The sequence below is a fragment of the Gallinula chloropus genome (assembly GCF_964237585.1).
Source record: "Gallinula chloropus genome assembly, contig: HAP1_SCAFFOLD_311, whole genome shotgun sequence".
NCBI lineage: Eukaryota > Metazoa > Chordata > Aves > Gruiformes > Rallidae > Gallinula > Gallinula chloropus.
This window is the reverse complement of record NW_028168221.1, coordinates 45,054-68,611: the sequence shown is the minus strand read 5'-3', so window position 1 is coordinate 68,611 and position 23,558 is coordinate 45,054. Positions and strand designations below refer to the sequence as shown.

Genomic DNA, 23,558 nt, shown 5'->3' with positions numbered 1-23,558 from the left:
AGCCGCACGGAGATGGGCGCCGCCATGCCCGGAAGCCCCCCGGCCGCCTTTTAACCGCCGAAGCCGTACGGAGATGGGCGCCGCCATGCCCGGAAGCCCCCCGGCGGCCATTTTTCCGCCGTAACCGCACGGAGATGGGCGCCGCCATGCCCGGAAGCCCCCCGGCCGCCTTTTAACCGCCGAAGCCGTACGGAGATGGGCGCCGCCATGCCCGGAAGCCCCCCGGCGGCCATTTTTCCGCCGGAGCCGCACGGAGATGGGCGCCGCCATGCCCGTAAGCCCCTCGGTCGCCATTTAACCGCCGGAGCCGTACGGAGATGGGCGCCGCCATGCCCGGAAGTCCTCCGGCGGCCATTTTTCCGCCGGAGCCGCACTGGAATGTATCCCGGCATGCCCCGCTCCCTTGCGGGGGAGTATATCCCGGCATGCCCCGCTCCTTTCCGGGGCAGTATATCCCGGCATGCCCCGCTCCTTTCCGGGCAGTATAACCGCGGAGCTGCCACGAGGAGCCTGCCCGTGCTTTCCGGGGCGATGAGGGGGCCCGTCGGGATGCCGGCGCTCCCTCCCGGTGAGGCTCCGGTTCCGCCGCCCGTCGCGGGGTCGGCCGGGGCCGGGCGGTCGGCGGGTCGCGGCGCGAGTGGTCGCGGCGGGCCGGGGGTCGGTGCGGGGCGCGCGGGCGGCGAGGCGCCGCGCCTTCCACACCCCCCCCCCCCAGCCGCGGCCGGCCTTCTGCCGGCGCCGGTCCGTGCCGGGACGTGTCTCCGCGGCGTCCGGCGGGGTGTCTGGGCCGGGAGGGGGGGCTCCGCGCCGCGCGGGCAGTGCGCGGAGGGGGTCGCGGCGGGGGCTTGGGGGTGCGGCCGGGCCAGAGCTCCCGTTCCCCGAGCAGCCGGCACGGGAGACACGGGGCACCGAAGGGGCCGGCGGGGCGGGGCGCGACTGGACTCTTCCGGTCAGTCTGAGCGTGTCCGGGCCGCGGGGCTGGCAGGTTTGGGGGGATTTGGGGGTTTGCGTGGGTCTGTGTCTCTCTCTAGTTGCGGCTTGTGGGTTTTCTGTCTCGCGGGGCTGTTTTGGCAGAGGAGGGCTTAGGGCTTCTCTTGTGGCTGCTGTGGCGTTCAGTGGTTATCGGGGGTTCTTGTGGTGTCTGGGGTTTCCGGGTTTGCTGGTTTCTTCGGCTCGGTGGTTATTTTGCTCTGGTCTTTTGTTGGTTTTCTGGTTTGGGTTTCTTTTGTGGTTTTAATTGGGTTTTTGGGGGTTCCGTGGCTCGCGGGGTTTCTATAATTTTTTATGGTAAATGAAAATGGAGCACAGGTTCTGCTCTGCCTTTTGTTTCCTTGTCAGCCTTTGTTGCCCTTGTGAAATGTCCAAGCCCATTGGAGACATTACTGTTTGGCTTGCTATTTGAGCTTTCTTCTTGGATACCTTGTACCCATTAAGTCCCCAAAAGTTTAAGAGTTGGGTGGTTACCCATCCAGAACCTGTTGTCCTTCTTGTGAGTCTTGGTCCTTCCCAGCCCTCCACTGACCCCTGCCCTTTCTTACTACTCCTCTGATTTTTTTTTTTTTTTTCCCCTTGCCTGTACTTCTCTATTCTACTGTCCTGCTCCCTTTTCTTCTCTCCCTTTCTCTTTCTTCATCTCCCTCTCCCTTTTCTTTTTCTCTCTGTGCTTTTTTCCTGCTTTCTCTTCCTCCTTTTTTCGTCTTCCATCTCTGTCCTGCAGGCCACTGCAGTTACTTTCCTTTTCCATCTCTTTGTCGTGATCTGCACCTGTCTTGTTTTCTCCAAAAATTTCTCTAGCCTGTTGTCTGGTGTTCTTTTTTTTTTTTCATTCTATATCTCACTGTCCCAGGCAGCAAGCTGACCCTTGAATATGCTTTATTCTCCATAAATGCAGGTGCTGTTGGCAGCAGTTCATGAAACGAGGGGCATCTCCAGCAGATCCTGTAGAAGACAGAGTTGCTGCCTGAGGAGAGCACGCCTCAAAGTGTGCATCGTCAGATTTGCGCTCGCTAGAGAGTATGGGACGAAGCTGGCATTGGCGTCCTGTCCAGCCAGTGTCAGGTGACACCCACTTTGCTGCGCACTGGTTACAGGAGGATCTAGAGTAATACAGATGTACTTCTCAGCGAAGGCAGCGAAGCAACACTTTCCTTTCAAACGGTGAGGCTGGTAAGGAAAGCGCAGTTTGTCTCTGACTGTCTCTATTCCCTTTGTCTCAGGGAGGCTGAATGAAAATGATGACTTCTTGACTGTGTTATCACACTGGGTGAGTAGGTGTGACATGCTGGAGCTGGATACTGAAGTTGAGTACGTGGTGGAATCGATGGATCTGTGTTTTCTGCATGGAGAAGGTAACCTGGCATTCGTTTATTTTTCTTAAAATGAAGCAAAGGACTAGGGAAGGTGGGTTCTTCTTCACAGCGCAGATTTTGATGACATTGTTGGAGTAGAAATCCATCCAAGGGTGGTCCTAAAGTTGGCAACATCAGTAGCATAACAAGAGAGTCTCATGGTTCCGCTGTAAAGTGGAAGTACAGAAAGCTGTTCAGCTCGCAGAGTGCAGGCCTGTGTGACCTGGGAATCTACTGATGGACTCTGCCTTATGAGGTGAGATATTTTCGATCGAGCAGGGGGAGTCATCGTGACTTAACAATGTGGTAGCTACACTTGTGATGGGCTCCTGCAGTTTTATCAGCTGTCGGACCCCGGAAGGCCTTCATCCTCCCTCCGTCTCTAGGATGAAAAGGCAAAACATGCCATATTGTGAGGATGATTGAGTACAATTTTCTGCCGCTCCATAAATAACTTTGATACTTAGTATATGTTAGGAGTGCTTGTGGGAGCTTCAGCCTCTTCTCGAAGCAGTCCCGTCTGTCTAAAGCGCGTGCTTTTAAAAACATCTGTGTGTTACATGCATTAGGAACTAAAACTGCAGCTTGATTTTCCTCCTCTAGGGCTGATTTTTCATAATTGCTTCACCCCGGTAACAGAAACGGATAGGCCCTGTTTCGTCAGGGTCAGTCCTGACCTCGTTTAAATGCTGCTGCAAAGCTTCAGTGTTTCAGTTTGCAAGCTGTAAAAATACTTTGTTAAAGATAAGAGTGCTTCTTGGAACTTAAGTGGTAGAACCGCCTTCTCAATGGTAGCTTTTGCTGGCTTGCTTTTGTGCAATGTACATCTTTGCCATTGTGATTTAGCGTGCCTGATTGGTTTAGCATACAGACATTGGCACCCGCTGAGTTGATAAACAGGTCTTTCTCACTGTGCCATTTTTCCACTTCCTTTAATTGTATCTTTTTCAGTCTGTAACCACAGTTAATGTCTTTTTTTTTAAAAAAAAGCACACTACAGCAGCTTGCTTTGTTCATGTGTTCAAAAGATGTTTGTGGTTGCTTTTCCCCCAGTTGTTGCTTGGTTTTTTTTCCTCTTTAAATGCTTTCTGAAAGGTAGAACTGCATTTCCTTGTAGGGTGCACTTAGACTTTTTCCATGTTATCGGAGTTGTAAGAACATGTCAGTTTCAACACAGAAAAAAGGTCCAGCTTTTGCCACGAGGCTTTTGCCATTAGGGTTTAGCCTAATGTTGCCGAGGAAGCTTTCTTTCTGCTTCCCTCTAAGCCTTACTGTAAAAAAGAAAAAAAGCTGTCATGGGAAAGCCGGTTAAATCGGGCTCGGACCCCAGATTGTCACCGGTTTAATGCAATGAAAGTGTCCTGACTGGACTGAAGCACCCTAAAACACTTTGCGTGCTGCAGCATAAGAATGCAGATGGCTTATCACGCAGTAACTTGGGGATCAGCACCGTTTGCTGCCACTGGCAGAGGCTTTTTTCTTATTCCTTCTGACTGACACGGCGATAGCAGGTGCCTGTTTTGTGGCAGTAGTGCAGCGGCACCATCTCTCGACCCTGCTGCCTCAGACATTGCTTAGCCTCACTGCATTTTGTTTCCTGGTTTTGCTCGGCAGGACAAGTCCTGTTTGGCTGTAATTGCAGGGTTAGAGTGTAATATGAGGAAAGGAGGGTGTTGGCTTAGGAATTTCTGTTCCGCTTGCCACAGTTTTGCCACCAGTATTGCAGTTGGCGAGGTGGCTGTCGGGCGTGGGAATCGCGGGGGTGAGTCTCAGTGTGGGGACAGGTTTGTTGCTGACGCTTCAGCTGTTGGGGTTTTTGAGTTGCTGATGTGTGTTTTCTCATTCTACAGAACCACCTTCATGTTGCGTTCCAGGGAGTGTACTGTGGATGTACAGGAAAGATCTTTCCTGGTGAGACTGTCTATAACCACCGAAGATGTTCGCCAGCTCTGCGCTGAGAAGTTCGAGGTGGACAAGCCGGCAGAGTGCAGCCCGTTCCTTGTTGTCGATGACACCTGGCAGCAGCTGACGGAGCATACCTGCCCTCGGGAAATGAAGGCTGAGTTGCACAGCTGTCCCCAACCCCAGGTCTTCCACTTTGTCTACAAATGTGTTAACAGAGATCTGTGTGGTGCCATTTGTCACAGTGATGACTCCACGTTTTAAAAGCAGCAGCTCGTCGTTGGATTTCTGTTCCTCTTGTTAACGGCTGAAAACATCTTTGTTGGCTGGCATTCCTTAGGAGCCGAGACTGGTCTTAAACCAGGATTGCCCAGTAAAAATCCCTTAGCCACATCAGGCATAGCTTAGAAAACCCCATGTAAATCGTGCCCAGGGCCGGTTATGCAGACTATTCCACCAGCGTGTTTGAGCGAACAGCCACAAGACTCTGCTGCAGCATATCATATCGTGGCCCTCGGCAGGTTGTCTGCTGTGGTGTGCAAATGTCTTATTTTTTTTGCACCTGGCCTCTAGCCACATGTCATTTTGATTTATATATGTGTATGCTAGACAAGCATTGCAGTAAACTGGCTGGTGTTAGCTTGGATTCGACTTGTCCCATTCAGGGCATCAGTTAACTCAGAATTACCTGGATGATTGATTGCATTCTTTCCTGGTTTTTTTTTGTTTTGTTTTGTTTTTAATTACAGAAAATTGTGGGGGTTTATTATAGACATCTTGCAGCAGTTGCAGGTAGACTGTCAGGGTCGTCTTCTAAAAATATTTTTTCAGCTGTAAAGAATTCAGTAATTATGCATGTGATTTTAACATTCAATATACAAGAATAAGTCTCTTTCGGGTTTTGGCGTATTGCATTTAAGGTCTCTATGGTTTCTCCTCTTTTCCTGTTACAGGTGAGTTCTTGGGAGCTTGTGGTACCTGTAAGAAGGTCGTAGTATTGGCGCTGGTGATTTCATTGCCTTTATCTGAACTGGATGTACTGTTACCTGGGTTAGTGTTTCTATCCATTGGTTTAGACAGCCTTGTGGGTAGGAAGAGGAAGTTGAAAGAAAAGGATGTAGAGAAGGGGCAGAGAAAGAACGCAGAGAACCGAGTTTAGGATTAAAATGTGTTAGTCTGTCTGCTGGTGCAGGCTCCTCTCGGAAAATGAGCCAAGGAGGTTGGTAAGGTGTTTGTAGTTTTACTGATTTTTTTTTTTTTTTTTCCTGGTTTTTGTGGCTATAGGGGTTGGGTGGGTTGGTTTTTTTACAGGCTCTGGGATTTGTGGGGTTAGTGTGGGCTTGTGAGGTTTTTCTGTTGGTTTGTTTTTTTTAACTGGGGTTCTAAGGGGGGGGTTTGGTTCTCTGCCTTTTGAAGGCTTTGGGGTTCTGTGGGTTGCGGGTTTGGGGGAGGGCTAGGGGCTTCTGTGGTGTTTTGAGTTCCCGCAGCTTTTCTTGTGGGGTCTGGGGTTTGTGTGTGTCTTTAATGGGGGTTTGTGGCTTCTTTGGTTTTTGGGCTTTGTGGGGGTTTCTAGTTTGTGGGAATTCTTTGGGTATTTTGGTTTGGTTTTTCTTAGGCTGAGAGGCTTTAGGAGGAAAGCCTGTTCTGAGCGTGGTGTTCTCCTTGTAACAGAAGCAGGGTCTCACTGTGGCATGCCAGCTGTCGTGGCTAACAAGGGAGCTTTTTTGTTTTGTGTTGTTATAAATATTACAAGAGTTCCACTTTGTAAAATGCTTTTGTGATGAGTTCAGGCTACGTCTTGCATCCATTGAAAGCAGTATTTACTGGGGCCGAGTCTTCCTGTTTGGAGCTGAGGAAGGAAGTATGGATTGAATAACAATGTATTGGTTTTTGACCTGCAGATGGTGGAAGAAAGTGAGGAAAGACTAACAGAAGAGCAGATTGAGTCACTTCTCCAGGCAGTCACCAGTCTTCTTCCAGGGGATCCAGAAGAACAGCCAAGAGACTTGGCAATGTTGGCTGAAGACGAAGGTGACCAAACCTTGGAGGCATCTCAGCCCAAAGCTGGCAACGGTTTCGACAGAGGAGAATCGGCTAACAATTTTCTGGGTTATACTTGGCAGCAGTTTACTGTTGTATTGGACATTGTTGTAAAATGCCTTAGACTTTTTATTATTCAGAGGTGATGAGGGAACCAGTTGTTTCCAAGAAAGCGTGGCCAAGGCCACTGTTGTTGTGGCATCTTTCCATCGATGGGGCTGGCAGCAGCTGAGTCAGGGCGGTTGGCTCTTTTTGGGGGACTATGGGGTCTTTACAGTGTCTCTTTTTGGTGGGGTCTAGGGCTTTTGGGGGGGGTTCTCTAAGGGGGGGTGTGGGGTTCTTTGAGGGGATCTTTATGGGGTCTCATTTTGGGGGGGATGTGAGGGGCTTGGGGGCGTCTTTAAGGAGTCTCAGGTTTTTTGGGGGGTGGTTAGGGTTCTTTATGGGGTCTGTTTGGGGGGTCTGGGTTTTTTGGGGGGGCTCTTTGTGGGCTTTGGGGAGTTGGGGGGCCCTAAGGGCCTTTTTAGGGGATCGTGGGGGGGCTCTTTGGGGGGGGGTGTGTCTCTGAGGGGTTCTAGGGGGGTCTCTCTAGGGTCTATTTTTGGGGTGTTGGGGGTTCCTTCGGGGGTCTTCTAGGGGGTCAGGGGCCATGTTGGGGTTCGAGGGCTCTCAGAGGGGTCGCAGTAGGGTTGGGAGGGGGGTTGAATTCGCTGGAGGAGATGGGGGGTTGTTAATGAGCGCAGGTCAGCGGCAGACGGGTAATTAGTGGGGCAGGGGGAGCCGAAAAGGGCCGAGCAGAGGCGGAGAGATACGAGCAGAGGCGGAGAGATACGAGCAGAGGCGGAGAGATACGAGCAGAGGCGGAGAGATACGAGCACTGGCGGAAAGGCCCGAGCACTGGCGGAAAGGCCCGAGCGGGGATTCGAACACGGGGGTCCTCGGTGCTGCCGCCTTGCGGACACGCAGCGGTACTGCGCCCGGGTGGCGCAGCGCCCGGAAGCCGCCGCGTTCTGCTGCCTCCGTGCACACTCGCCGCGTTCCTGCGCGGGTGCGCGCAGAGCCCGCTGCGTGCGGACTGCGGCCGGGCGGCGCAGCGCGAGCGGCAGGGCGCTTTAACGAGGGACGCCGCCATTGCGGGGCGGCCGCTCCCTCCCGGTGAGGGGGGGGTTCCGCCGCCCGTCGCGGGGTCGGCCGGGGCACTGTCAGGTCCGGGGAACCTCCGAAGGCGATGGGACTCCCTCGGGGGGGGCAGATTTTGGGAGGGGGCGCGCGGGGGGGGGGGTCACTGTCATGTGCGGGGATTCGAACACGGGGTGAGGTCGCCCATCCGGGCGCTGACCGAGCTGGTACCTGCTTAGCTTCCCGGACGGGGAAGCTGTGAGGTCACCGGACGCTCCCTCCCGGAGAGGCGCCGGTACCCACCCCCCCCCCCCCCCTCGCGGGATCGCTCGGTGCTGCCGCCTTGCGGACACGCAGCGGTACTGCGCCCGGGTGGCGCAGCGCACGGAAGCCGCAGCGTTCCGAAAGTTCCCTCCCGGTGAGGCGGGGTTTCCTTCGCCCGTCGCGGGGTCGGCCGGGGCACTGTCAGGTCCGGGGAACCCCCGAAGGCGATGGGACTCCCTCGGGGGGGCAGATTTTGGGAGGGGGCGCGCGGGGGGGGGGGGGTCACTGTCATGTGCGGGGATTCGAACACGGGGTGAGGTCGCCCATCCGAGCGCTGACCGAACTGGTCCCTGCTTAGCTTCCCGAACGGGGCAGCTGTGCTGTGTAGCCCCCCCCAAGCTCGCGCCCCCAAACGGGGGCCCGGAAGCCCCCCGGCGGCCATTTTTCCGTCGGAGCCGCACGGAGATGGGCGCCGCCATGCTCGGAAGCTCCCCGGCCGCCTTTTAACCGCCGGAGCCGCACGGAGATGGGCGCCGCCATGCCCGGAAGCCCCCCGGCGGCCATTTTTCCGCCGTAGCCGCACGGAGATGGGCGCCGCCATGCCCGGAAGCCCCCCGGCCGCCTTTTAACCGCCGAAGCCGTACGGAGATGGGCGCCGCCATGCCCGGAAGCCCCCCGGCGGCCATTTTTCCGCCGTAGCCGCACGGAGATGGGCGCCGCCATGCCCGGAAGCCCCCCGGCCGCCTTTTAACCGCCGAAGCCGTACGGAGATGGGCGCCGCCATGCCCGGAAGCCCCCCGGCGGCCATTTTTCCGCCGGAGCCGCACGGAGATGGGCGCCGCCATGCCCGTAAGCCCCTCGGTCGCCATTTAACCGCCGGAGCCGTACGGAGATGGGCGCCGCCATGCCCGGAAGTCCTCCGGCGGCCATTTTTCCGCCGGAGCCGCACTGGAATGTATCCCGGCATGCCCCGCTCCCTTGCGGGGGAGTATATCCCGGCATGCCCCGCTCCTTTCCGGGGCAGTATATCCCGGCATGCCCCGCTCCTTTCCGGGCAGTATAACCGCGGAGCTGCCACGAGGAGCCTGCCCGTGCTTTCCGGGGCGATGAGGGGGCCCGTCGGGATGCCGGCGCTCCCTCCCGGTGAGGCTCCGGTTCCGCCGCCCGTCGCGGGGTCGGCCGGGGCCGGGCGGTCGGCGGGTCGCGGCGCGAGTGGTCGCGGCGGGCCGGGGGTCGGTGCGGGGCGCGCGGGCGGCGAGGCGCCGCGCCTTCCACACCCCCCCCCCCCAGCCGCGGCCGGCCTTCTGCCGGCGCCGGTCCGTGCCGGGACGTGTCTCCGCGGCGTCCGGCGGGGTGTCTGGGCCGGGAGGGGGGGCTCCGCGCCGCGCGGGCAGTGCGCGGAGGGGGTCGCGGCGGGGGCTTGGGGGTGCGGCCGGGCCAGAGCTCCCGTTCCCCGAGCAGCCGGCACGGGAGACACGGGGCACCGAAGGGGCCGGCGGGGCGGGGCGCGACTGGACTCTTCCGGTCAGTCTGAGCGTGTCCGGGCCGCGGGGCTGGCAGGTTTGGGGGGATTTGGGGGTTTGCGTGGGTCTGTGTCTCTCTCTAGTTGCGGCTTGTGGGTTTTCTGTCTCGCGGGGCTGTTTTGGCAGAGGAGGGCTTAGGGCTTCTCTTGTGGCTGCTGTGGCGTTCAGTGGTTATCGGGGGTTCTTGTGGTGTCTGGGGTTTCCGGGTTTGCTGGTTTCTTCGGCTCGGTGGTTATTTTGCTCTGGTCTTTTGTTGGTTTTCTGGTTTGGGTTTCTTTTGTGGTTTTAATTGGGTTTTTGGGGGTTCCGTGGCTCGCGGGGTTTCTATAATTTTTTATGGTAAATGAAAATGGAGCACAGGTTCTGCTCTGCCTTTTGTTTCCTTGTCAGCCTTTGTTGCCCTTGTGAAATGTCCAAGCCCATTGGAGACATTACTGTTTGGCTTGCTATTTGAGCTTTCTTCTTGGATACCTTGTACCCATTAAGTCCCCAAAAGTTTAAGAGTTGGGTGGTTACCCATCCAGAACCTGTTGTCCTTCTTGTGAGTCTTGGTCCTTCCCAGCCCTCCACTGACCCCTGCCCTTTCTTACTACTCCTCTGATTTTTTTTTTTTTTTTCCCCTTGCCTGTACTTCTCTATTCTACTGTCCTGCTCCCTTTTCTTCTCTCCCTTTCTCTTTCTTCATCTCCCTCTCCCTTTTCTTTTTCTCTCTGTGCTTTTTTCCTGCTTTCTCTTCCTCCTTTTTTCGTCTTCCATCTCTGTCCTGCAGGCCACTGCAGTTACTTTCCTTTTCCATCTCTTTGTCGTGATCTGCACCTGTCTTGTTTTCTCCAAAAATTTCTCTAGCCTGTTGTCTGGTGTTCTTTTTTTTTTTTCATTCTATATCTCACTGTCCCAGGCAGCAAGCTGACCCTTGAATATGCTTTATTCTCCATAAATGCAGGTGCTGTTGGCAGCAGTTCATGAAACGAGGGGCATCTCCAGCAGATCCTGTAGAAGACAGAGTTGCTGCCTGAGGAGAGCACGCCTCAAAGTGTGCATCGTCAGATTTGCGCTCGCTAGAGAGTATGGGACGAAGCTGGCATTGGCGTCCTGTCCAGCCAGTGTCAGGTGACACCCACTTTGCTGCGCACTGGTTACAGGAGGATCTAGAGTAATACAGATGTACTTCTCAGCGAAGGCAGCGAAGCAACACTTTCCTTTCAAACGGTGAGGCTGGTAAGGAAAGCGCAGTTTGTCTCTGACTGTCTCTATTCCCTTTGTCTCAGGGAGGCTGAATGAAAATGATGACTTCTTGACTGTGTTATCACACTGGGTGAGTAGGTGTGACATGCTGGAGCTGGATACTGAAGTTGAGTACGTGGTGGAATCGATGGATCTGTGTTTTCTGCATGGAGAAGGTAACCTGGCATTCGTTTATTTTTCTTAAAATGAAGCAAAGGACTAGGGAAGGTGGGTTCTTCTTCACAGCGCAGATTTTGATGACATTGTTGGAGTAGAAATCCATCCAAGGGTGGTCCTAAAGTTGGCAACATCAGTAGCATAACAAGAGAGTCTCATGGTTCCGCTGTAAAGTGGAAGTACAGAAAGCTGTTCAGCTCGCAGAGTGCAGGCCTGTGTGACCTGGGAATCTACTGATGGACTCTGCCTTATGAGGTGAGATATTTTCGATCGAGCAGGGGGAGTCATCGTGACTTAACAATGTGGTAGCTACACTTGTGATGGGCTCCTGCAGTTTTATCAGCTGTCGGACCCCGGAAGGCCTTCATCCTCCCTCCGTCTCTAGGATGAAAAGGCAAAACATGCCATATTGTGAGGATGATTGAGTACAATTTTCTGCCGCTCCATAAATAACTTTGATACTTAGTATATGTTAGGAGTGCTTGTGGGAGCTTCAGCCTCTTCTCGAAGCAGTCCCGTCTGTCTAAAGCGCGTGCTTTTAAAAACATCTGTGTGTCACATGCATTAGGAACTAAAACTGCAGCTTGATTTTCCTCCTCTAGGGCTGATTTTTCATAATTGCTTCACCCCGGTAACAGAAACGGATAGGCCCTGTTTCGTCAGGGTCAGTCCTGACCTCGTTTAAATGCTGCTGCAAAGCTTCAGTGTTTCAGTTTGCAAGCTGTAAAAATACTTTGTTAAAGATAAGAGTGCTTCTTGGAACTTAAGTGGTAGAACCACCTTCTCAATGGTAGCTTTTGCTGGCTTGCTTTTGTGCAATGTACATCTTTGCCATTGTGATTTAGCGTGCCTGATTGGTTTAGCATACAGACATTGGCACCCGCTGAGTTGATAAACAGGTCTTTCTCACTGTGCCATTTTTCCACTTCCTTTAATTGTATCTTTTTCAGTCTGTAACCACAGTTAATGTCTTTTTTTTTAAAAAAAAGCACACTACAGCAGCTTGCTTTGTTCATGTGTTCAAAAGATGTTTGTGGTTGCTTTTCCCCCAGTTGTTGCTTGGTTTTTTTTCCTCTTTAAATGCTTTCTGAAAGGTAGAACTGCATTTCCTTGTAGGGTGCACTTAGACTTTTTCCATGTTATCGGAGTTGTAAGAACATGTCAGTTTCAACACAGAAAAAAGGTCCAGCTTTTGCCACGAGGCTTTTGCCATTAGGGTTTAGCCTAATGTTGCCGAGGAAGCTTTCTTTCTGCTTCCCTCTAAGCCTTACTGTAAAAAAGAAAAAAAGCTGTCATGGGAAAGCCGGTTAAATCGGGCTCGGACCCCAGATTGTCACCGGTTTAATGCAATGAAAGTGTCCTGACTGGACTGAAGCACCCTAAAACACTTTGCGTGCTGCAGCATAAGAATGCAGATGGCTTATCACGCAGTAACTTGGGGATCAGCACCGTTTGCTGCCACTGGCAGAGGCTTTTTTCTTATTCCTTCTGACTGACACGGCCATAGGAGGTGCCTGTTTTGTGGCAGTAGTGCAGCAGCACCATCTCTCGACCCTGCTGCCTCAGACATTGCTTAGCCTCACTGCATTTTGTTTCCTGGTTTTGCTCGGCAGGACAAGTCCTGTTTGGCTGTAATTGCAGGGTTAGAGTGTAATATGAGGAAAGGAGGGTGTTGGCTTAGGAATTTCTGTTCCGCTTGCCACAGTTTTGCCACCAGTATTGCAGTTGGCGAGGTGGCTGTCGGGCGTGGGAATCGCGGGGGTGAGTCTCAGTGTGGGGACAGGTTTGTTGCTGACGCTTCAGCTGTTGGGGTTTTTGAGTTGCTGATGTGTGTTTTCTCATTCTACAGAACCACCTTCATGTTGCGTTCCAGGGAGTGTACTGTGGATGTACAGGAAAGATCTTTCCTGGTGAGACTGTCTATAACCACCGAAGATGTTCGCCAGCTCTGCGCTGAGAAGTTCGAGGTGGACAAGCCGGCAGAGTGCAGCCCGTTCCTTGTTGTCGATGACACCTGGCAGCAGCTGACGGAGCATACCTGCCCTCGGGAAATGAAGGCTGAGTTGCACAGCTGTCCCCAACCCCAGGTCTTCCACTTTGTCTACAAATGTGTTAACAGAGATCTGTGTGGTGCCATTTGTCACAATGATGACTCCACGTTTTAAAAGCAGCAGCTCGTCGTTGGATTTCTGTTCCTCTTGTTAACGGCTGAAAACATCTTTGTTGGCTGGCATTCCTTAGGAGCCGAGACTGGTCTTAAACCAGGATTGCCCAGTAAAAATCCCTTAGCCACATCAGGCATAGCTTAGAAAACCCCATGTAAATCGTGCCCAGGGCCGGTTATGCAGACTATTCCACCAGCGTGTTTGAGCGAACAGCCACAAGACTCTGCTGCAGCATATCATATCGTGGCCCTCGGCAGGTTGTCTGCTGTGGTGTGCAAATGTCTTATTCTTTTTGCACCTGGCCTCTAGCCACATGTCATTTTGATTTATATATGTGTATGCTAGACAAGCATTGCAGTAAACTGGCTGGTGTTAGCTTGGGTTCGACTTGTCCCATTCAGGGCATCAGTTAACTCAGAATTACCTGGATGATTGATTGCATTCTTTCCTGGTTTTTTTTTTTGTTTGTTTGTTTGTTTTTAATTACAGAAAATTGTGGGGGTTTATTATAGACATCTTGCAGCAGTTGCAGGTAGACTGTCAGGGTCGTCTTCTAAAAATATTTTTTCAGCTGTAAAGAATTCAGTAATTATGCATGTGATTTTAACATTCAATATACAAGAATAAGTCTCTTTCGGGTTTTGGCGTATTGCATTTAAGGTCTCTATGGTTTCTCCTCTTTTCCTGTTACAGGTGAGTTCTTGGGAGCTTGTGGTACCTGTAAGAAGGTCGTAGTATTGGCGCTGGTGATTTCATTGCCTTTATCTGAACTGGATGTGCTGTTACCTGGGTTAGTGTTTCTATCCATTGGTTTAGACAGCCTTGTGGGTAGGAAGAGGAAGTTGAAAGAAAAGGATGTAGAGAAGGGGCAGAGAAAGAACGCAGAGAACCAAGTTTAGGATTAAAATGTGTTAGTCTGTCTGCTGGTGCAGGCTCCTCTCGGAAAATGAGCCAAGGAGGTTGGTAAGGTGTTTGTAGTTTTACTGATTTTTTTTTTTTTTTTTCCTGGTTTTTGTGGCTATAGGGGTTGGGTGGGTTGGTTTTTTTACAGGCTCTGGGATTTGTGGGGTTAGTGTGGGCTTGTGAGGTTTTTCTGTTGGTTTGTTTTTTTTAACTGGGGTTCTAAGGGGGGGGTTTGGTTCTCTGCCTTTTGAAGGCTTTGGGGTTCTGTGGGTTGCGGGCTTGGGGGAGGGCTAGGGGCTTCTGTGGTGTTTTGAGTTCCCGCAGCTTTTCTTGTGGGGTCTGGGGTTTGTGTGTGTCTTTAATGGGGGTTTGTGGCTTCTTTGGTTTTTGGGCTTTGTGGGGGTTTCTAGTTTGTGGGAATTCTTTGGGTATTTTGGTTTGGTTTTTCTTAGGCTGAGAGGCTTTAGGAGGAAAGCCTGTTCTGAGCGTGGTGTTCTCCTTGTAACAGAAGCAGGGTCTCACTGTGGCATGCCAGCTGTCGTGGCTAACAAGGGAGCTTTTTTGTTTTGTGTTGTTATCAATATTACAAGAGTTCCACTTTGTAAAATGCTTTTGTGATGAGTTCAGGCTACGTCTTGCATCCATTGAAAGCAGTATTTACTGGGGCCGAGTCTTCCTGTTTGGAGCTGAGGAAGGAAGTATGGATTGAATAACAATGTATTGGTTTTTGACCTGCAGATGGTGGAAGAAAGTGAGGAAAGACTAACAGAAGAGCAGATTGAGTCACTTCTCCAGGCAGTCACCAGTCTTCTTCCAGGGGATCCAGAAGAACAGCCAAGAGACTTGGCAATGTTGGCTGAAGACGAAGGTGACCAAACCTTGGAGGCATCTCAGCCCAAAGCTGGCAACGGTTTCGACAGAGGAGAATCGGCTAACAATTTTCTGGGTTATACTTGGCAGCAGTTTACTGTTGTATTGGACATTGTTGTAAAATGCCTTAGAATTTTTATTATTCAGAGGTGATGAGGGAACCAGTTGTTTCCAAGAAAGCGTGGCCAAGGCCACTGTTGTTGTGGCATCTTTCCATCGATGGGGCTGGCAGCAGCTGAGTCAGGGCGGTTGGCTCTTTTTGGGGGACTATGGGGTCTTTACAGGGTCTCTTTTTGGTGGGGTCTAGGGCTTTTGGGGGGGGTTCTCTAAGGGGGGGGTGTGGGGTTCTTTGAGGGGATCTTTATGGGGTCTCATTTTGGGGGGGATGTGAGGGGCTTGGGGGCGTCTTTAAGGAGTCTCAGGTTTTTTGGGGGGTGGTTAGGGTTCTTTATGGGGTCTGTTTGGGGGGTCTGGGTTTTTTGGGGGGGCTCTTTGTGGGCTTTGGGGAGTTGGGGGGCCCTAAGGGCCTTTTTAGGGGATCGTGGGGGGGCTCTTTGGGGGGGGCGTGTCTCTGAGGGGTTCTGGGGGGGTCTCTCTAGGGTCTATTTTTGGGGTGTTGGGGGTTCCTTCGGGGGTCTTCTAGGGGGTCAGGGGCCATGTTGGGGTTCGAGGGCTCTCAGAGGGGTCGCAGTAGGGTTGGGAGGGGGGTTGAATTCGCTGGAGGAGATGGGGGGTTGTTAATGAGCGCAGGTCAGCGGCAGACGGGTAATTAGTGGGGCAGGGGGAGCCGAAAAGGGCCGAGCAGAGGCGGAGAGATACGAGCGGAGGCGGAGAGATACGAGCGGAGGCGGAGAGATACGAGCAGAGGCGGAGAGATACGAGCAGAGGCGGAGAGATACGAGCAGAGGCGGAGAGATACGAGCAGAGGCGGAGAGATACGAGCAGAGGCGGAGAGATACGAGCACTGGCGGAAAGGCCCGAGCGGGGATTCGAACACGGGGGTCCTCGGTGCTGCCGCCTTGCGGACACGCAGCGGTACTGCGCCCGGGTGGCGCAGCGCACGGAAGCCGCAGCGTTCCGAAAGTTCCCTCCCGGTGAGGCGGGGTTTCCTTCGCCCGTCGCGGGGTCGGCCGGGGCACTGTCAGGTCCGGGGAACCCCCGAAGGCGATGGGACTCCCTCGGGGGGGCAGATTTTGGGAGGGGGCGCGCGGGGGGGGGGGGGTCACTGTCATGTGCGGGGATTCGAACACGGGGTGAGGTCGCCCATCCGAGCGCTGACCGAACTGGTCCCTGCTTAGCTTCCCGAACGGGGCAGCTGTGCTGTGTAGCCCCCCCCAAGCTCGCGCCCCCAAACGGGGGCCCGGAAGCCCCCCGGCGGCCATTTTTCCGTCGGAGCCGCACGGAGATGGGCGCCGCCATGCTCGGAAGCTCCCCGGCCGCCTTTTAACCGCCGGAGCCGCACGGAGATGGGCGCCGCCATGCCCGGAAGCCCCCCCACGGCCATTTTTCCGCCGTAGCCGCACGGAGATGGGCGCCGCCATGCCCGGAAGCCCCCCGGCCGCCTTTTAACCGCCGAAGCCGTACGGAGATGGGCGCCGCCATGCCCGGAAGCCCCCCGGCGGCCATTTTTCCGCCGGAGCCGCACGGAGATGGGCGCCGCCATGCCCGGAAGCCCCCCGGCCGCCTTTTAACCGCCGAAGCCGTACGGAGATGGGCGCCGCCATGCCCGGAAGCCCCCCGGCGGCCATTTTTCCGCCGGAGCCGCACGGAGATGGGCGCCGCCATGCCCGTAAGCCCCTCGGTCGCCATTTAACCGCCGGAGCCGTACGGAGATGGGCGCCGCCATGCCCGGAAGTCCTCCGGCGGCCATTTTTCCGCCGGAGCCGCACTGGAATGTATCCCGGCATGCCCCGCTCCCTTGCGGGGGAGTATATCCCGGCATGCCCCGCTCCTTTCCGGGCAGTATAACCGCGGAGCTGCCACGAGGAGCCTGCCCGTGCTTTCCGGGGCGATGAGGGGGCCCGTCGGGATGCCGGCGCTCCCTCCCGGTGAGGCTCCGGTTCCGCCGCCCGTCGCGGGGTCGGCCGGGGCCGGGCGGTCGGCGGGTCGCGGCGCGAGTGGTCGCGGCGGGCCGGGGGTCGGTGCGGGGCGCGCGGGCGGCGAGGCGCCGCGCCTTCCACCCCCCCCCCCCCAGCCGCGGCCGGCCTTCTGCCGGCGCCGGTCCGTGCCGGGACGTGTCTCCGCGGCGTCCGGCGGGGTGTCTGGGCCGGGAGGGGGGGCTCCGCGCCGCGCGGGCAGTGCGCGGAGGGGGTCGCGGCGGGGGCTTGGGGGTGCGGCCGGGCCAGAGCTCCCGTTCCCCGAGCAGCCGGCACGGGAGACACGGGGCACCGAAGGGGCCGGCGGGGCGGGGCGCGACTGGACTCTTCCGGTCAGTCTGAGCGTGTCCGGGCCGCGGGGCTGGCAGGTTTGGGGGGATTTGGGGGTTTGCGTGGGTCTGTGTCTCTCTCTAGTTGCGGCTTGTGGGTTTTCTGTCTCGCGGGGCTGTTTTGGCAGAGGAGGGCTTAGGGCTTCTCTTGTGGCTGCTGTGGCGTTCAGTGGTTATCGGGGGTTCTTGTGGTGTCTGGGGTTTCCGGGTTTGCTGGTTTCTTCGGCTCGGTGGTTATTTTGCTCTGGTCTTTTGTTGGTTTTCTGGTTTGGGTTTCTTTTGTGGTTTTAATTGGGTTTTTGGGGGTTCCGTGGCTCGCAGGGTTTCTATAATTTTTTATGGTAAATGAAAATGGAGCACAGGTTCTGCTCTGCCTTTTGTTTCCTTGTCAGCCTTTGTTGCCCTTGTGAAATGTCCAAGCCCATTGGAGACATTACTGTTTGGCTTGCTATTTGAGCTTTCTTCTTGGATACCTTGTACCCATTAAGTCCCCAAAAGTTTAAGAGTTGGGTGGTTACCCATCCAGAACCTGTTGTCCTTCTTGTGAGTCTTGGTCCTTCCCAGCCCTCCACTGACCCCTGCCCTTTCTTACTACTCCTCTGATTTTTTTTTTTTTTTTTTCCCCTTGCCTGTACTTCTCTATTCTACTGTCCTGCTCCCTTTTCTTCTCTCCCTTTCTCTTTCTTCATCTCCCTCTCCCTTTTCTTTTTCTCTCTGTGCTTTTTTCCTGCTTTCTCTTCCTCCTTTTTTCGTCTTCCATCTCTGTCCTGCAGGCCACTGCAGTTACTTTCCTTTTCCATCTCTTTGTCGTGATCTGCACCTGTCTTGTTTTCTCCAAAAATTTCTCTAGCCTGTTGTCTGGTGTTCTTTTTTTTTTTTTCATTCTATATCTCACTGTCCCAGGCAGCAAGCTGACCCTTGAATATGCTTTATTCTCCATAAATGCAGGTGCTGTTGGCAGCAGTTCATGAAACGAGGGGCATCTCCAGCAGATCCTGTAGAAGACAGAGTTGCTGCCTGAGGAGAGCACGCCTCAAAGTGTGCATCGTCAGATTTGCGCTCGCTAGAGAGTATGGGACGAAGCTGGCATTGGCGTCCTGTCCAGCCAGTGTCAGGTGACACCCACTTTGCTGCGCACTGGTTACAGGAGGATCTAGAGTAATACAGATGTACTTCTCAGCGAAGGCAGCGAAGCAACACTTTCCTTTCAAACGGTGAGGCTGGTAAGGAAAGCGCAGTTTGTCTCTGACTGTCTCTATTCCCTTTGTCTCAGGGAGGCTGAATGAAAATGATGACTTCTTGACTGTGTTATCACACTGGGTGAGTAGGTGTGACATGCTGGAGCTGGATACTGAAGTTGAGTACGTGGTGGAATCGATGGATCTGTGTTTTCTGCATGGAGAAGGTAACCTGGCATTCGTTTATTTTTCTTAAAATGAAGCAAAGGACTAGGGAAGGTGGGTTCTTCTTCACAGCGCAGATTTTGATGACATTGTTGGAGTAGTGTCTTCACCTTGCACCACTTGACCTCCTCACATGGGTAAGACCCCCAGCCATGGGTCCCTCTGTCCTCCCCCATCCTTGCACACAGCCCAAGGCTCAGCTCGCAGAGTGCAGGCCTGTGTGACCTGGGAATCTACTGATGGACTCTGCCTTATGAGGTGAGATATTTTCGATCGAGCAGGGGGAGTCATCGTGACTTAACAATGTGGTAGCTACACTTGTGATGGGCTCCTGCAGTTTTATCAGCTGTCGGACCCCGGAAGGCCTTCATCCTCCCTCCGTCTCTAGGATGAAAAGGCAAAACATGCCATATTGTGAGGATGATTGAGTACAATTTTCTGCCGCTCCATAAATAACTTTGATACTTAGTATATGTTAGGAGTGCTTGTGGGAGCTTCAGCCTCTTCTCGAAGCAGTCCCGTCTGTCTAAAGCGCGTGCTTTTAAAAACATCTGTGTGTTACATACATTAGGAACTAAAACTGCAGCTTGATTTTCCTCCTCTAGGGCTGATTTTTCATAATTGCTTCACCCCGGTAACAGAAACGGATAGGCCCTGTTTCGTCAGGGTCAGTCCTGACCTCGTTTAAATGCTGCTGCAAAGCTTCAGTGTTTCAGTTTGCAAGCTGTAAAAATACTTTGTTAAAGATAAGAGTGCTTCTTGGAACTTAAGTGGTAGAACCACCTTCTCAATGGTAGCTTTTGCTGGCTTGCTTTTGTGCAATGTACATCTTTGCCATTGTGATTTAGCGTGCCTGATTGGTTTAGCATACAGACATTGGCACCCGCTGAGTTGATAAACAGGTCTTTCTCACTGTGCCATTTTTCCACTTCCTTTAATTGTATCTTTTTCAGTCTGTAACCACAGTTAATGTCTTTTTTTTTAAAAAAAAGCACACTACAGCAGCTTGCTTTGTTCATGTGTTCAAAAGATGTTTGTGGTTGCTTTTCCCCCAGTTGTTGCTTGGTTTTTTTTCCTCTTTAAATGCTTTCTGAAAGGTAGAACTGCATTTCCTTGTAGGGTGCACTTAGACTTTTTCCGTGTTATCGGAGTTGTAAGAACATGTCAGTTTCAACACAGAAAAAAGGTCCAGCTTTTGCCACGAGGCTTTTGCCATTAGGGTTTAGCCTAATGTTGCCGAGGAAGCTTTCTTTCTGCTTCCCTCTAAGCCTTACTGTAAAAAAGAAAAATAGCTGTCATGGGAAAGCCGGTTAAATCGGGCTCGGACCCCAGATTGTCACCGGTTTAATGCAATGAAAGTGTCCTGACTGGACTGAAGCACCCTAAAACACTTTGCGTGCTGCAGCATAAGAATGCAGATGGCTTATCACGCAGTAACTTGGGGATCAGCACCGTTTGCTGCCACTGGCAGAGGCTTTTTTCTTATTCCTTCTGACTGACACGGCCATAGGAGGTGCCTGTTTTGTGGCAGTAGTGCAGCAGCACCATCTCTCGACCCTGCTGCCTCAGACATTGCTTAGCCTCACTGCATTTTGTTTCCTGGTTTTGCTCGGCAGGACAAGTCCTGTTTGGCTGTAATTGCAGGGTTAGAGTGTAATATGAGGAAAGGAGGGTGTTGGCTTAGGAATTTCTGTTCCGCTTGCCACAGTTTTGCCACCAGTATTGCAGTTGGCGAGGTGGCTGTCGGGCGTGGGAATCGCGGGGGTGAGTCTCAGTGTGGGGACAGGTTTGTTGCTGACGCTTCAGCTGTTGGGGTTTTTGAGTTGCTGATGTGTGTTTTCTCATTCTACAGAACCACCTTCATGTTGCGTTCCAGGGAGTGTACTGTGGATGTACAGGAAAGATCTTTCCTGGTGAGACTGTCTATAACCACCGAAGATGTTCGCCAGCTCTGCGCTGAGAAGTTCGAGGTGGACAAGCCGGCAGAGTGCAGCCCGTTCCTTGTTGTCGATGACACCTGGCAGCAGCTGACGGAGCATACCTGCCCTCGGGAAATGAAGGCTGAGTTGCACAGCTGTCCCCAACCCCAGGTCTTCCACTTTGTCTACAAATGTGTTAACAGAGATCTGTGTGGTGCCATTTGTCACAATGATGACTCCACGTTTTAAAAGCAGCAGCTCGTCGTTGGATTTCTGTTCCTCTTGTTAACGGCTGAAAACATCTTTGTTGGCTGGCATTCCTTAGGAGCCGAGACTGGTCTTAAACCAGGATTGCCCAGTAAAAATCCCTTAGCCACATCAGGCATAGCTTAGAAAACCCCATGTAAATCGTGCCCAGGGCCGGTTATGCAGACTATTCCACCAGCGTGTTTGAGCGAACAGCCACAAGACTCTGCTGCAGCATATCATATCGTGGCCCTCGGCAGGTTGTCTGCTGTGGTGTGCAAATGTCTTATTCTTTTTGCACCTGGCCTCTAGCCACATGTCATTTTGATTTATATATGTGTATGCTAGACAAGCATTGCAGTAAACTGGCTGGTGTTAGCTTGGGTTCGACTTGTCCCATTCAGGGCATCAGTTAACTCAGAATTACCTGGATGATTGATTGCATTCTTTCCTGGTTTTTTTTTTTGTTTGTTTGTTTGTTTTTAATTACAGAAAATTGTGGGGGTTTATTATAGACATCTTGCAGCAGTTGCAGGTAGACTGTCAGGGTCGTCTTCTAAAAATATTTTTTCAGCTGTAAAGAATTCAGTAATTATGCATGTGATTTTAACATTCAATATACAAGAATAAGTCTCTTTCGGGTTTTGGCGTATTGCATTTAAGGTCTCTATGGTTTCTCCTCTTTTCCTGTTACAGGTGAGTTCTTGGGAGCTTGTGGTACCTGTAAGAAGGTCGTAGTATTGGCGCTGGTGATTTCATTGCCTTTATCTGAACTGGATGTGCTGTTACCTGGGTTAGTGTTTCTATCCATTGGTTTAGACAGCCTTGTGGGTAGGAAGAGGAAGTTGAAAGAAAAGGATGTAGAGAAGGGGCAGAGAAAGAACGCAGAGAACCAAGTTTAGGATTAAAATGTGTTAGTCTGTCTGCTGGTGCAGGCTCCTCTCGGAAAATGAGCCAAGGAGGTTGGTAAGGTGTTTGTAGTTTTACTGATTTTTTTTTTTTTTTTTTCCTGGTTTTTGTGGCTATAGGGGTTGGGTGGGTTGGTTTTTTTACAGGCTCTGGGATTTGTGGGGTTAGTGTGGGCTTGTGAGGTTTTTCTGTTGGTTTGTTTTTTTTAACTGGGGTTCTAAGGGGGGGGTTTGGTTCTCTGCCTTTTGAAGGCTTTGGGGTTCTGTGGGTTGCGGGCTTGGGGGAGGGCTAGGGGCTTCTGTGGTGTTTTGAGTTCCCGCAGCTTTTCTTGTGGGGTCTGGGGTTTGTGTGTGTCTTTAATGGGGGTTTGTGGCTTCTTTGGTTTTTGGGCTTTGTGGGGGTTTCTAGTTTGTGGGAATTCTTTGGGTATTTTGGTTTGGTTTTTCTTAGGCTGAGAGGCTTTAGGAGGAAAGCCTGTTCTGAGCGTGGTGTTCTCCTTGTAACAGAAGCAGGGTCTCACTGTGGCATGCCAGCTGTCGTGGCTAACAAGGGAGCTTTTTTGTTTTGTGTTGTTATCAATATTACAAGAGTTCCACTTTGTAAAATGCTTTTGTGATGAGTTCAGGCTACGTCTTGCATCCATTGAAAGCAGTATTTACTGGGGCCGAGTCTTCCTGTTTGGAGCTGAGGAAGGAAGTATGGATTGAATAACAATGTATTGGTTTTTGACCTGCAGATGGTGGAAGAAAGTGAGGAAAGACTAACAGAAGAGCAGATTGAGTCACTTCTCCAGGCAGTCACCAGTCTTCTTCCAGGGGATCCAGAAGAACAGCCAAGAGACTTGGCAATGTTGGCTGAAGACGAAGGTGACCAAACCTTGGAGGCATCTCAGCCCAAAGCTGGCAACGGTTTCGACAGAGGAGAATCGGCTAACAATTTTCTGGGTTATACTTGGCAGCAGTTTACTGTTGTATTGGACATTGTTGTAAAATGCCTTAGAATTTTTATTATTCAGAGGTGATGAGGGAACCAGTTGTTTCCAAGAAAGCGTGGCCAAGGCCACTGTTGTTGTGGCATCTTTCCATCGATGGGGCTGGCAGCAGCTGAGTCAGGGCGGTTGGCTCTTTTTGGGGGACTATGGGGTCTTTACAGGGTCTCTTTTTGGTGGGGTCTAGGGCTTTTGGGGGGGGTTCTCTAAGGGGGGGGTGTGGGGTTCTTTGAGGGGATCTTTATGGGGTCTCATTTTGGGGGGGATGTGAGGGGCTTGGGGGCGTCTTTAAGGAGTCTCAGGTTTTTTGGGGGGTGGTTAGGGTTCTTTATGGGGTCTGTTTGGGGGGTCTGGGTTTTTTGGGGGGGCTCTTTGTGGGCTTTGGGGAGTTGGGGGGCCCTAAGGGCCTTTTTAGGGGATCGTGGGGGGGCTCTTTGGGGGGGGCGTGTCTCTGAGGGGTTCTGGGGGGGTCTCTCTAGGGTCTATTTTTGGGGTGTTGGGGGTTCCTTCGGGGGTCTTCTAGGGGGTCAGGGGCCATGTTGGGGTTCGAGGGCTCTCAGAGGGGTCGCAGTAGGGTTGGGAGGGGGGTTGAATTCGCTGGAGGAGATGGGGGGTTGTTAATGAGCGCAGGTCAGCGGCAGACGGGTAATTAGTGGGGCAGGGGGAGCCGAAAAGGGCCGAGCAGAGGCGGAGAGATACGAGCGGAGGCGGAGAGATACGAGCAGAGGCGGAGAGATACGAGCAGAGGCGGAGAGATACGAGCAGAGGCGGAGAGATACGAGCACTGGCGGAAAGGCCCGAGCGGGGATTCGAACACGGGGGTCCTCGGTGCTGCCGCCTTGCGGACACGCAGCGGTACTGCGCCCGGGTGGCGCAGCGCCCGGAAGCCGCTGCGTTCTGCTGCCTCCGTGCACACTCGCCGCGTTCCTGCGCGGGTGCGCGCAGAGCCCGCTGCGTGCGGACTGCGGCCGGGCGGCGCAGCGCGAGCGGCAGGGCGCTTTAACGAGGGACGCCGCCATTGCGGGGCGGCCGCTCCCTCCCGGTGAGGGGGGGGTTCCGCCGCCCGTCGCGGGGTCGGCCGGGGCACTGTCAGGTCCGGGGAACCCCCGAAGGCGATGGGACTCCCTCGGGGG

At 53.2% G+C, this 23,558-nt stretch overlaps 3 long non-coding RNA genes across 4 annotated transcripts; all 3 read left to right on the top strand.

Moving 5' to 3' along the window:
- The first annotated feature begins 2,193 nt into the window (after window positions 1-2,193).
- Window positions 2,194-6,477, top strand: LOC311204698. Of its 2 annotated transcripts, XR_014618103.1 has the most exons (4): window positions 2,194-2,604; window positions 4,199-4,436; window positions 5,204-5,300; window positions 6,152-6,477. It is a non-coding gene; the product is annotated as an uncharacterized lncRNA (long non-coding RNA). The 2 variants fall into 2 exon arrangements; XR_014618104.1 differs by lacking the exon at window positions 2,194-2,604 and having other exon boundaries at window positions 3,131-4,436.
- A 5,620-nt stretch (window positions 6,478-12,097) lies between these two features.
- LOC311204690 lies at window positions 12,098-14,605 on the top strand. Its single transcript, XR_014618093.1, has 3 exons — window positions 12,098-12,684; window positions 13,456-13,552; window positions 14,404-14,605. It is a non-coding gene; the product is annotated as an uncharacterized lncRNA (long non-coding RNA).
- A 4,552-nt stretch (window positions 14,606-19,157) lies between these two features.
- Window positions 19,158-22,375, top strand: LOC311204692. The gene is made up of 3 exons (XR_014618096.1): window positions 19,158-20,453; window positions 21,225-21,321; window positions 22,174-22,375. It is a non-coding gene; the product is annotated as an uncharacterized lncRNA (long non-coding RNA).
- The last annotated feature ends 1,183 nt before the right edge of the window (window positions 22,376-23,558 follow it).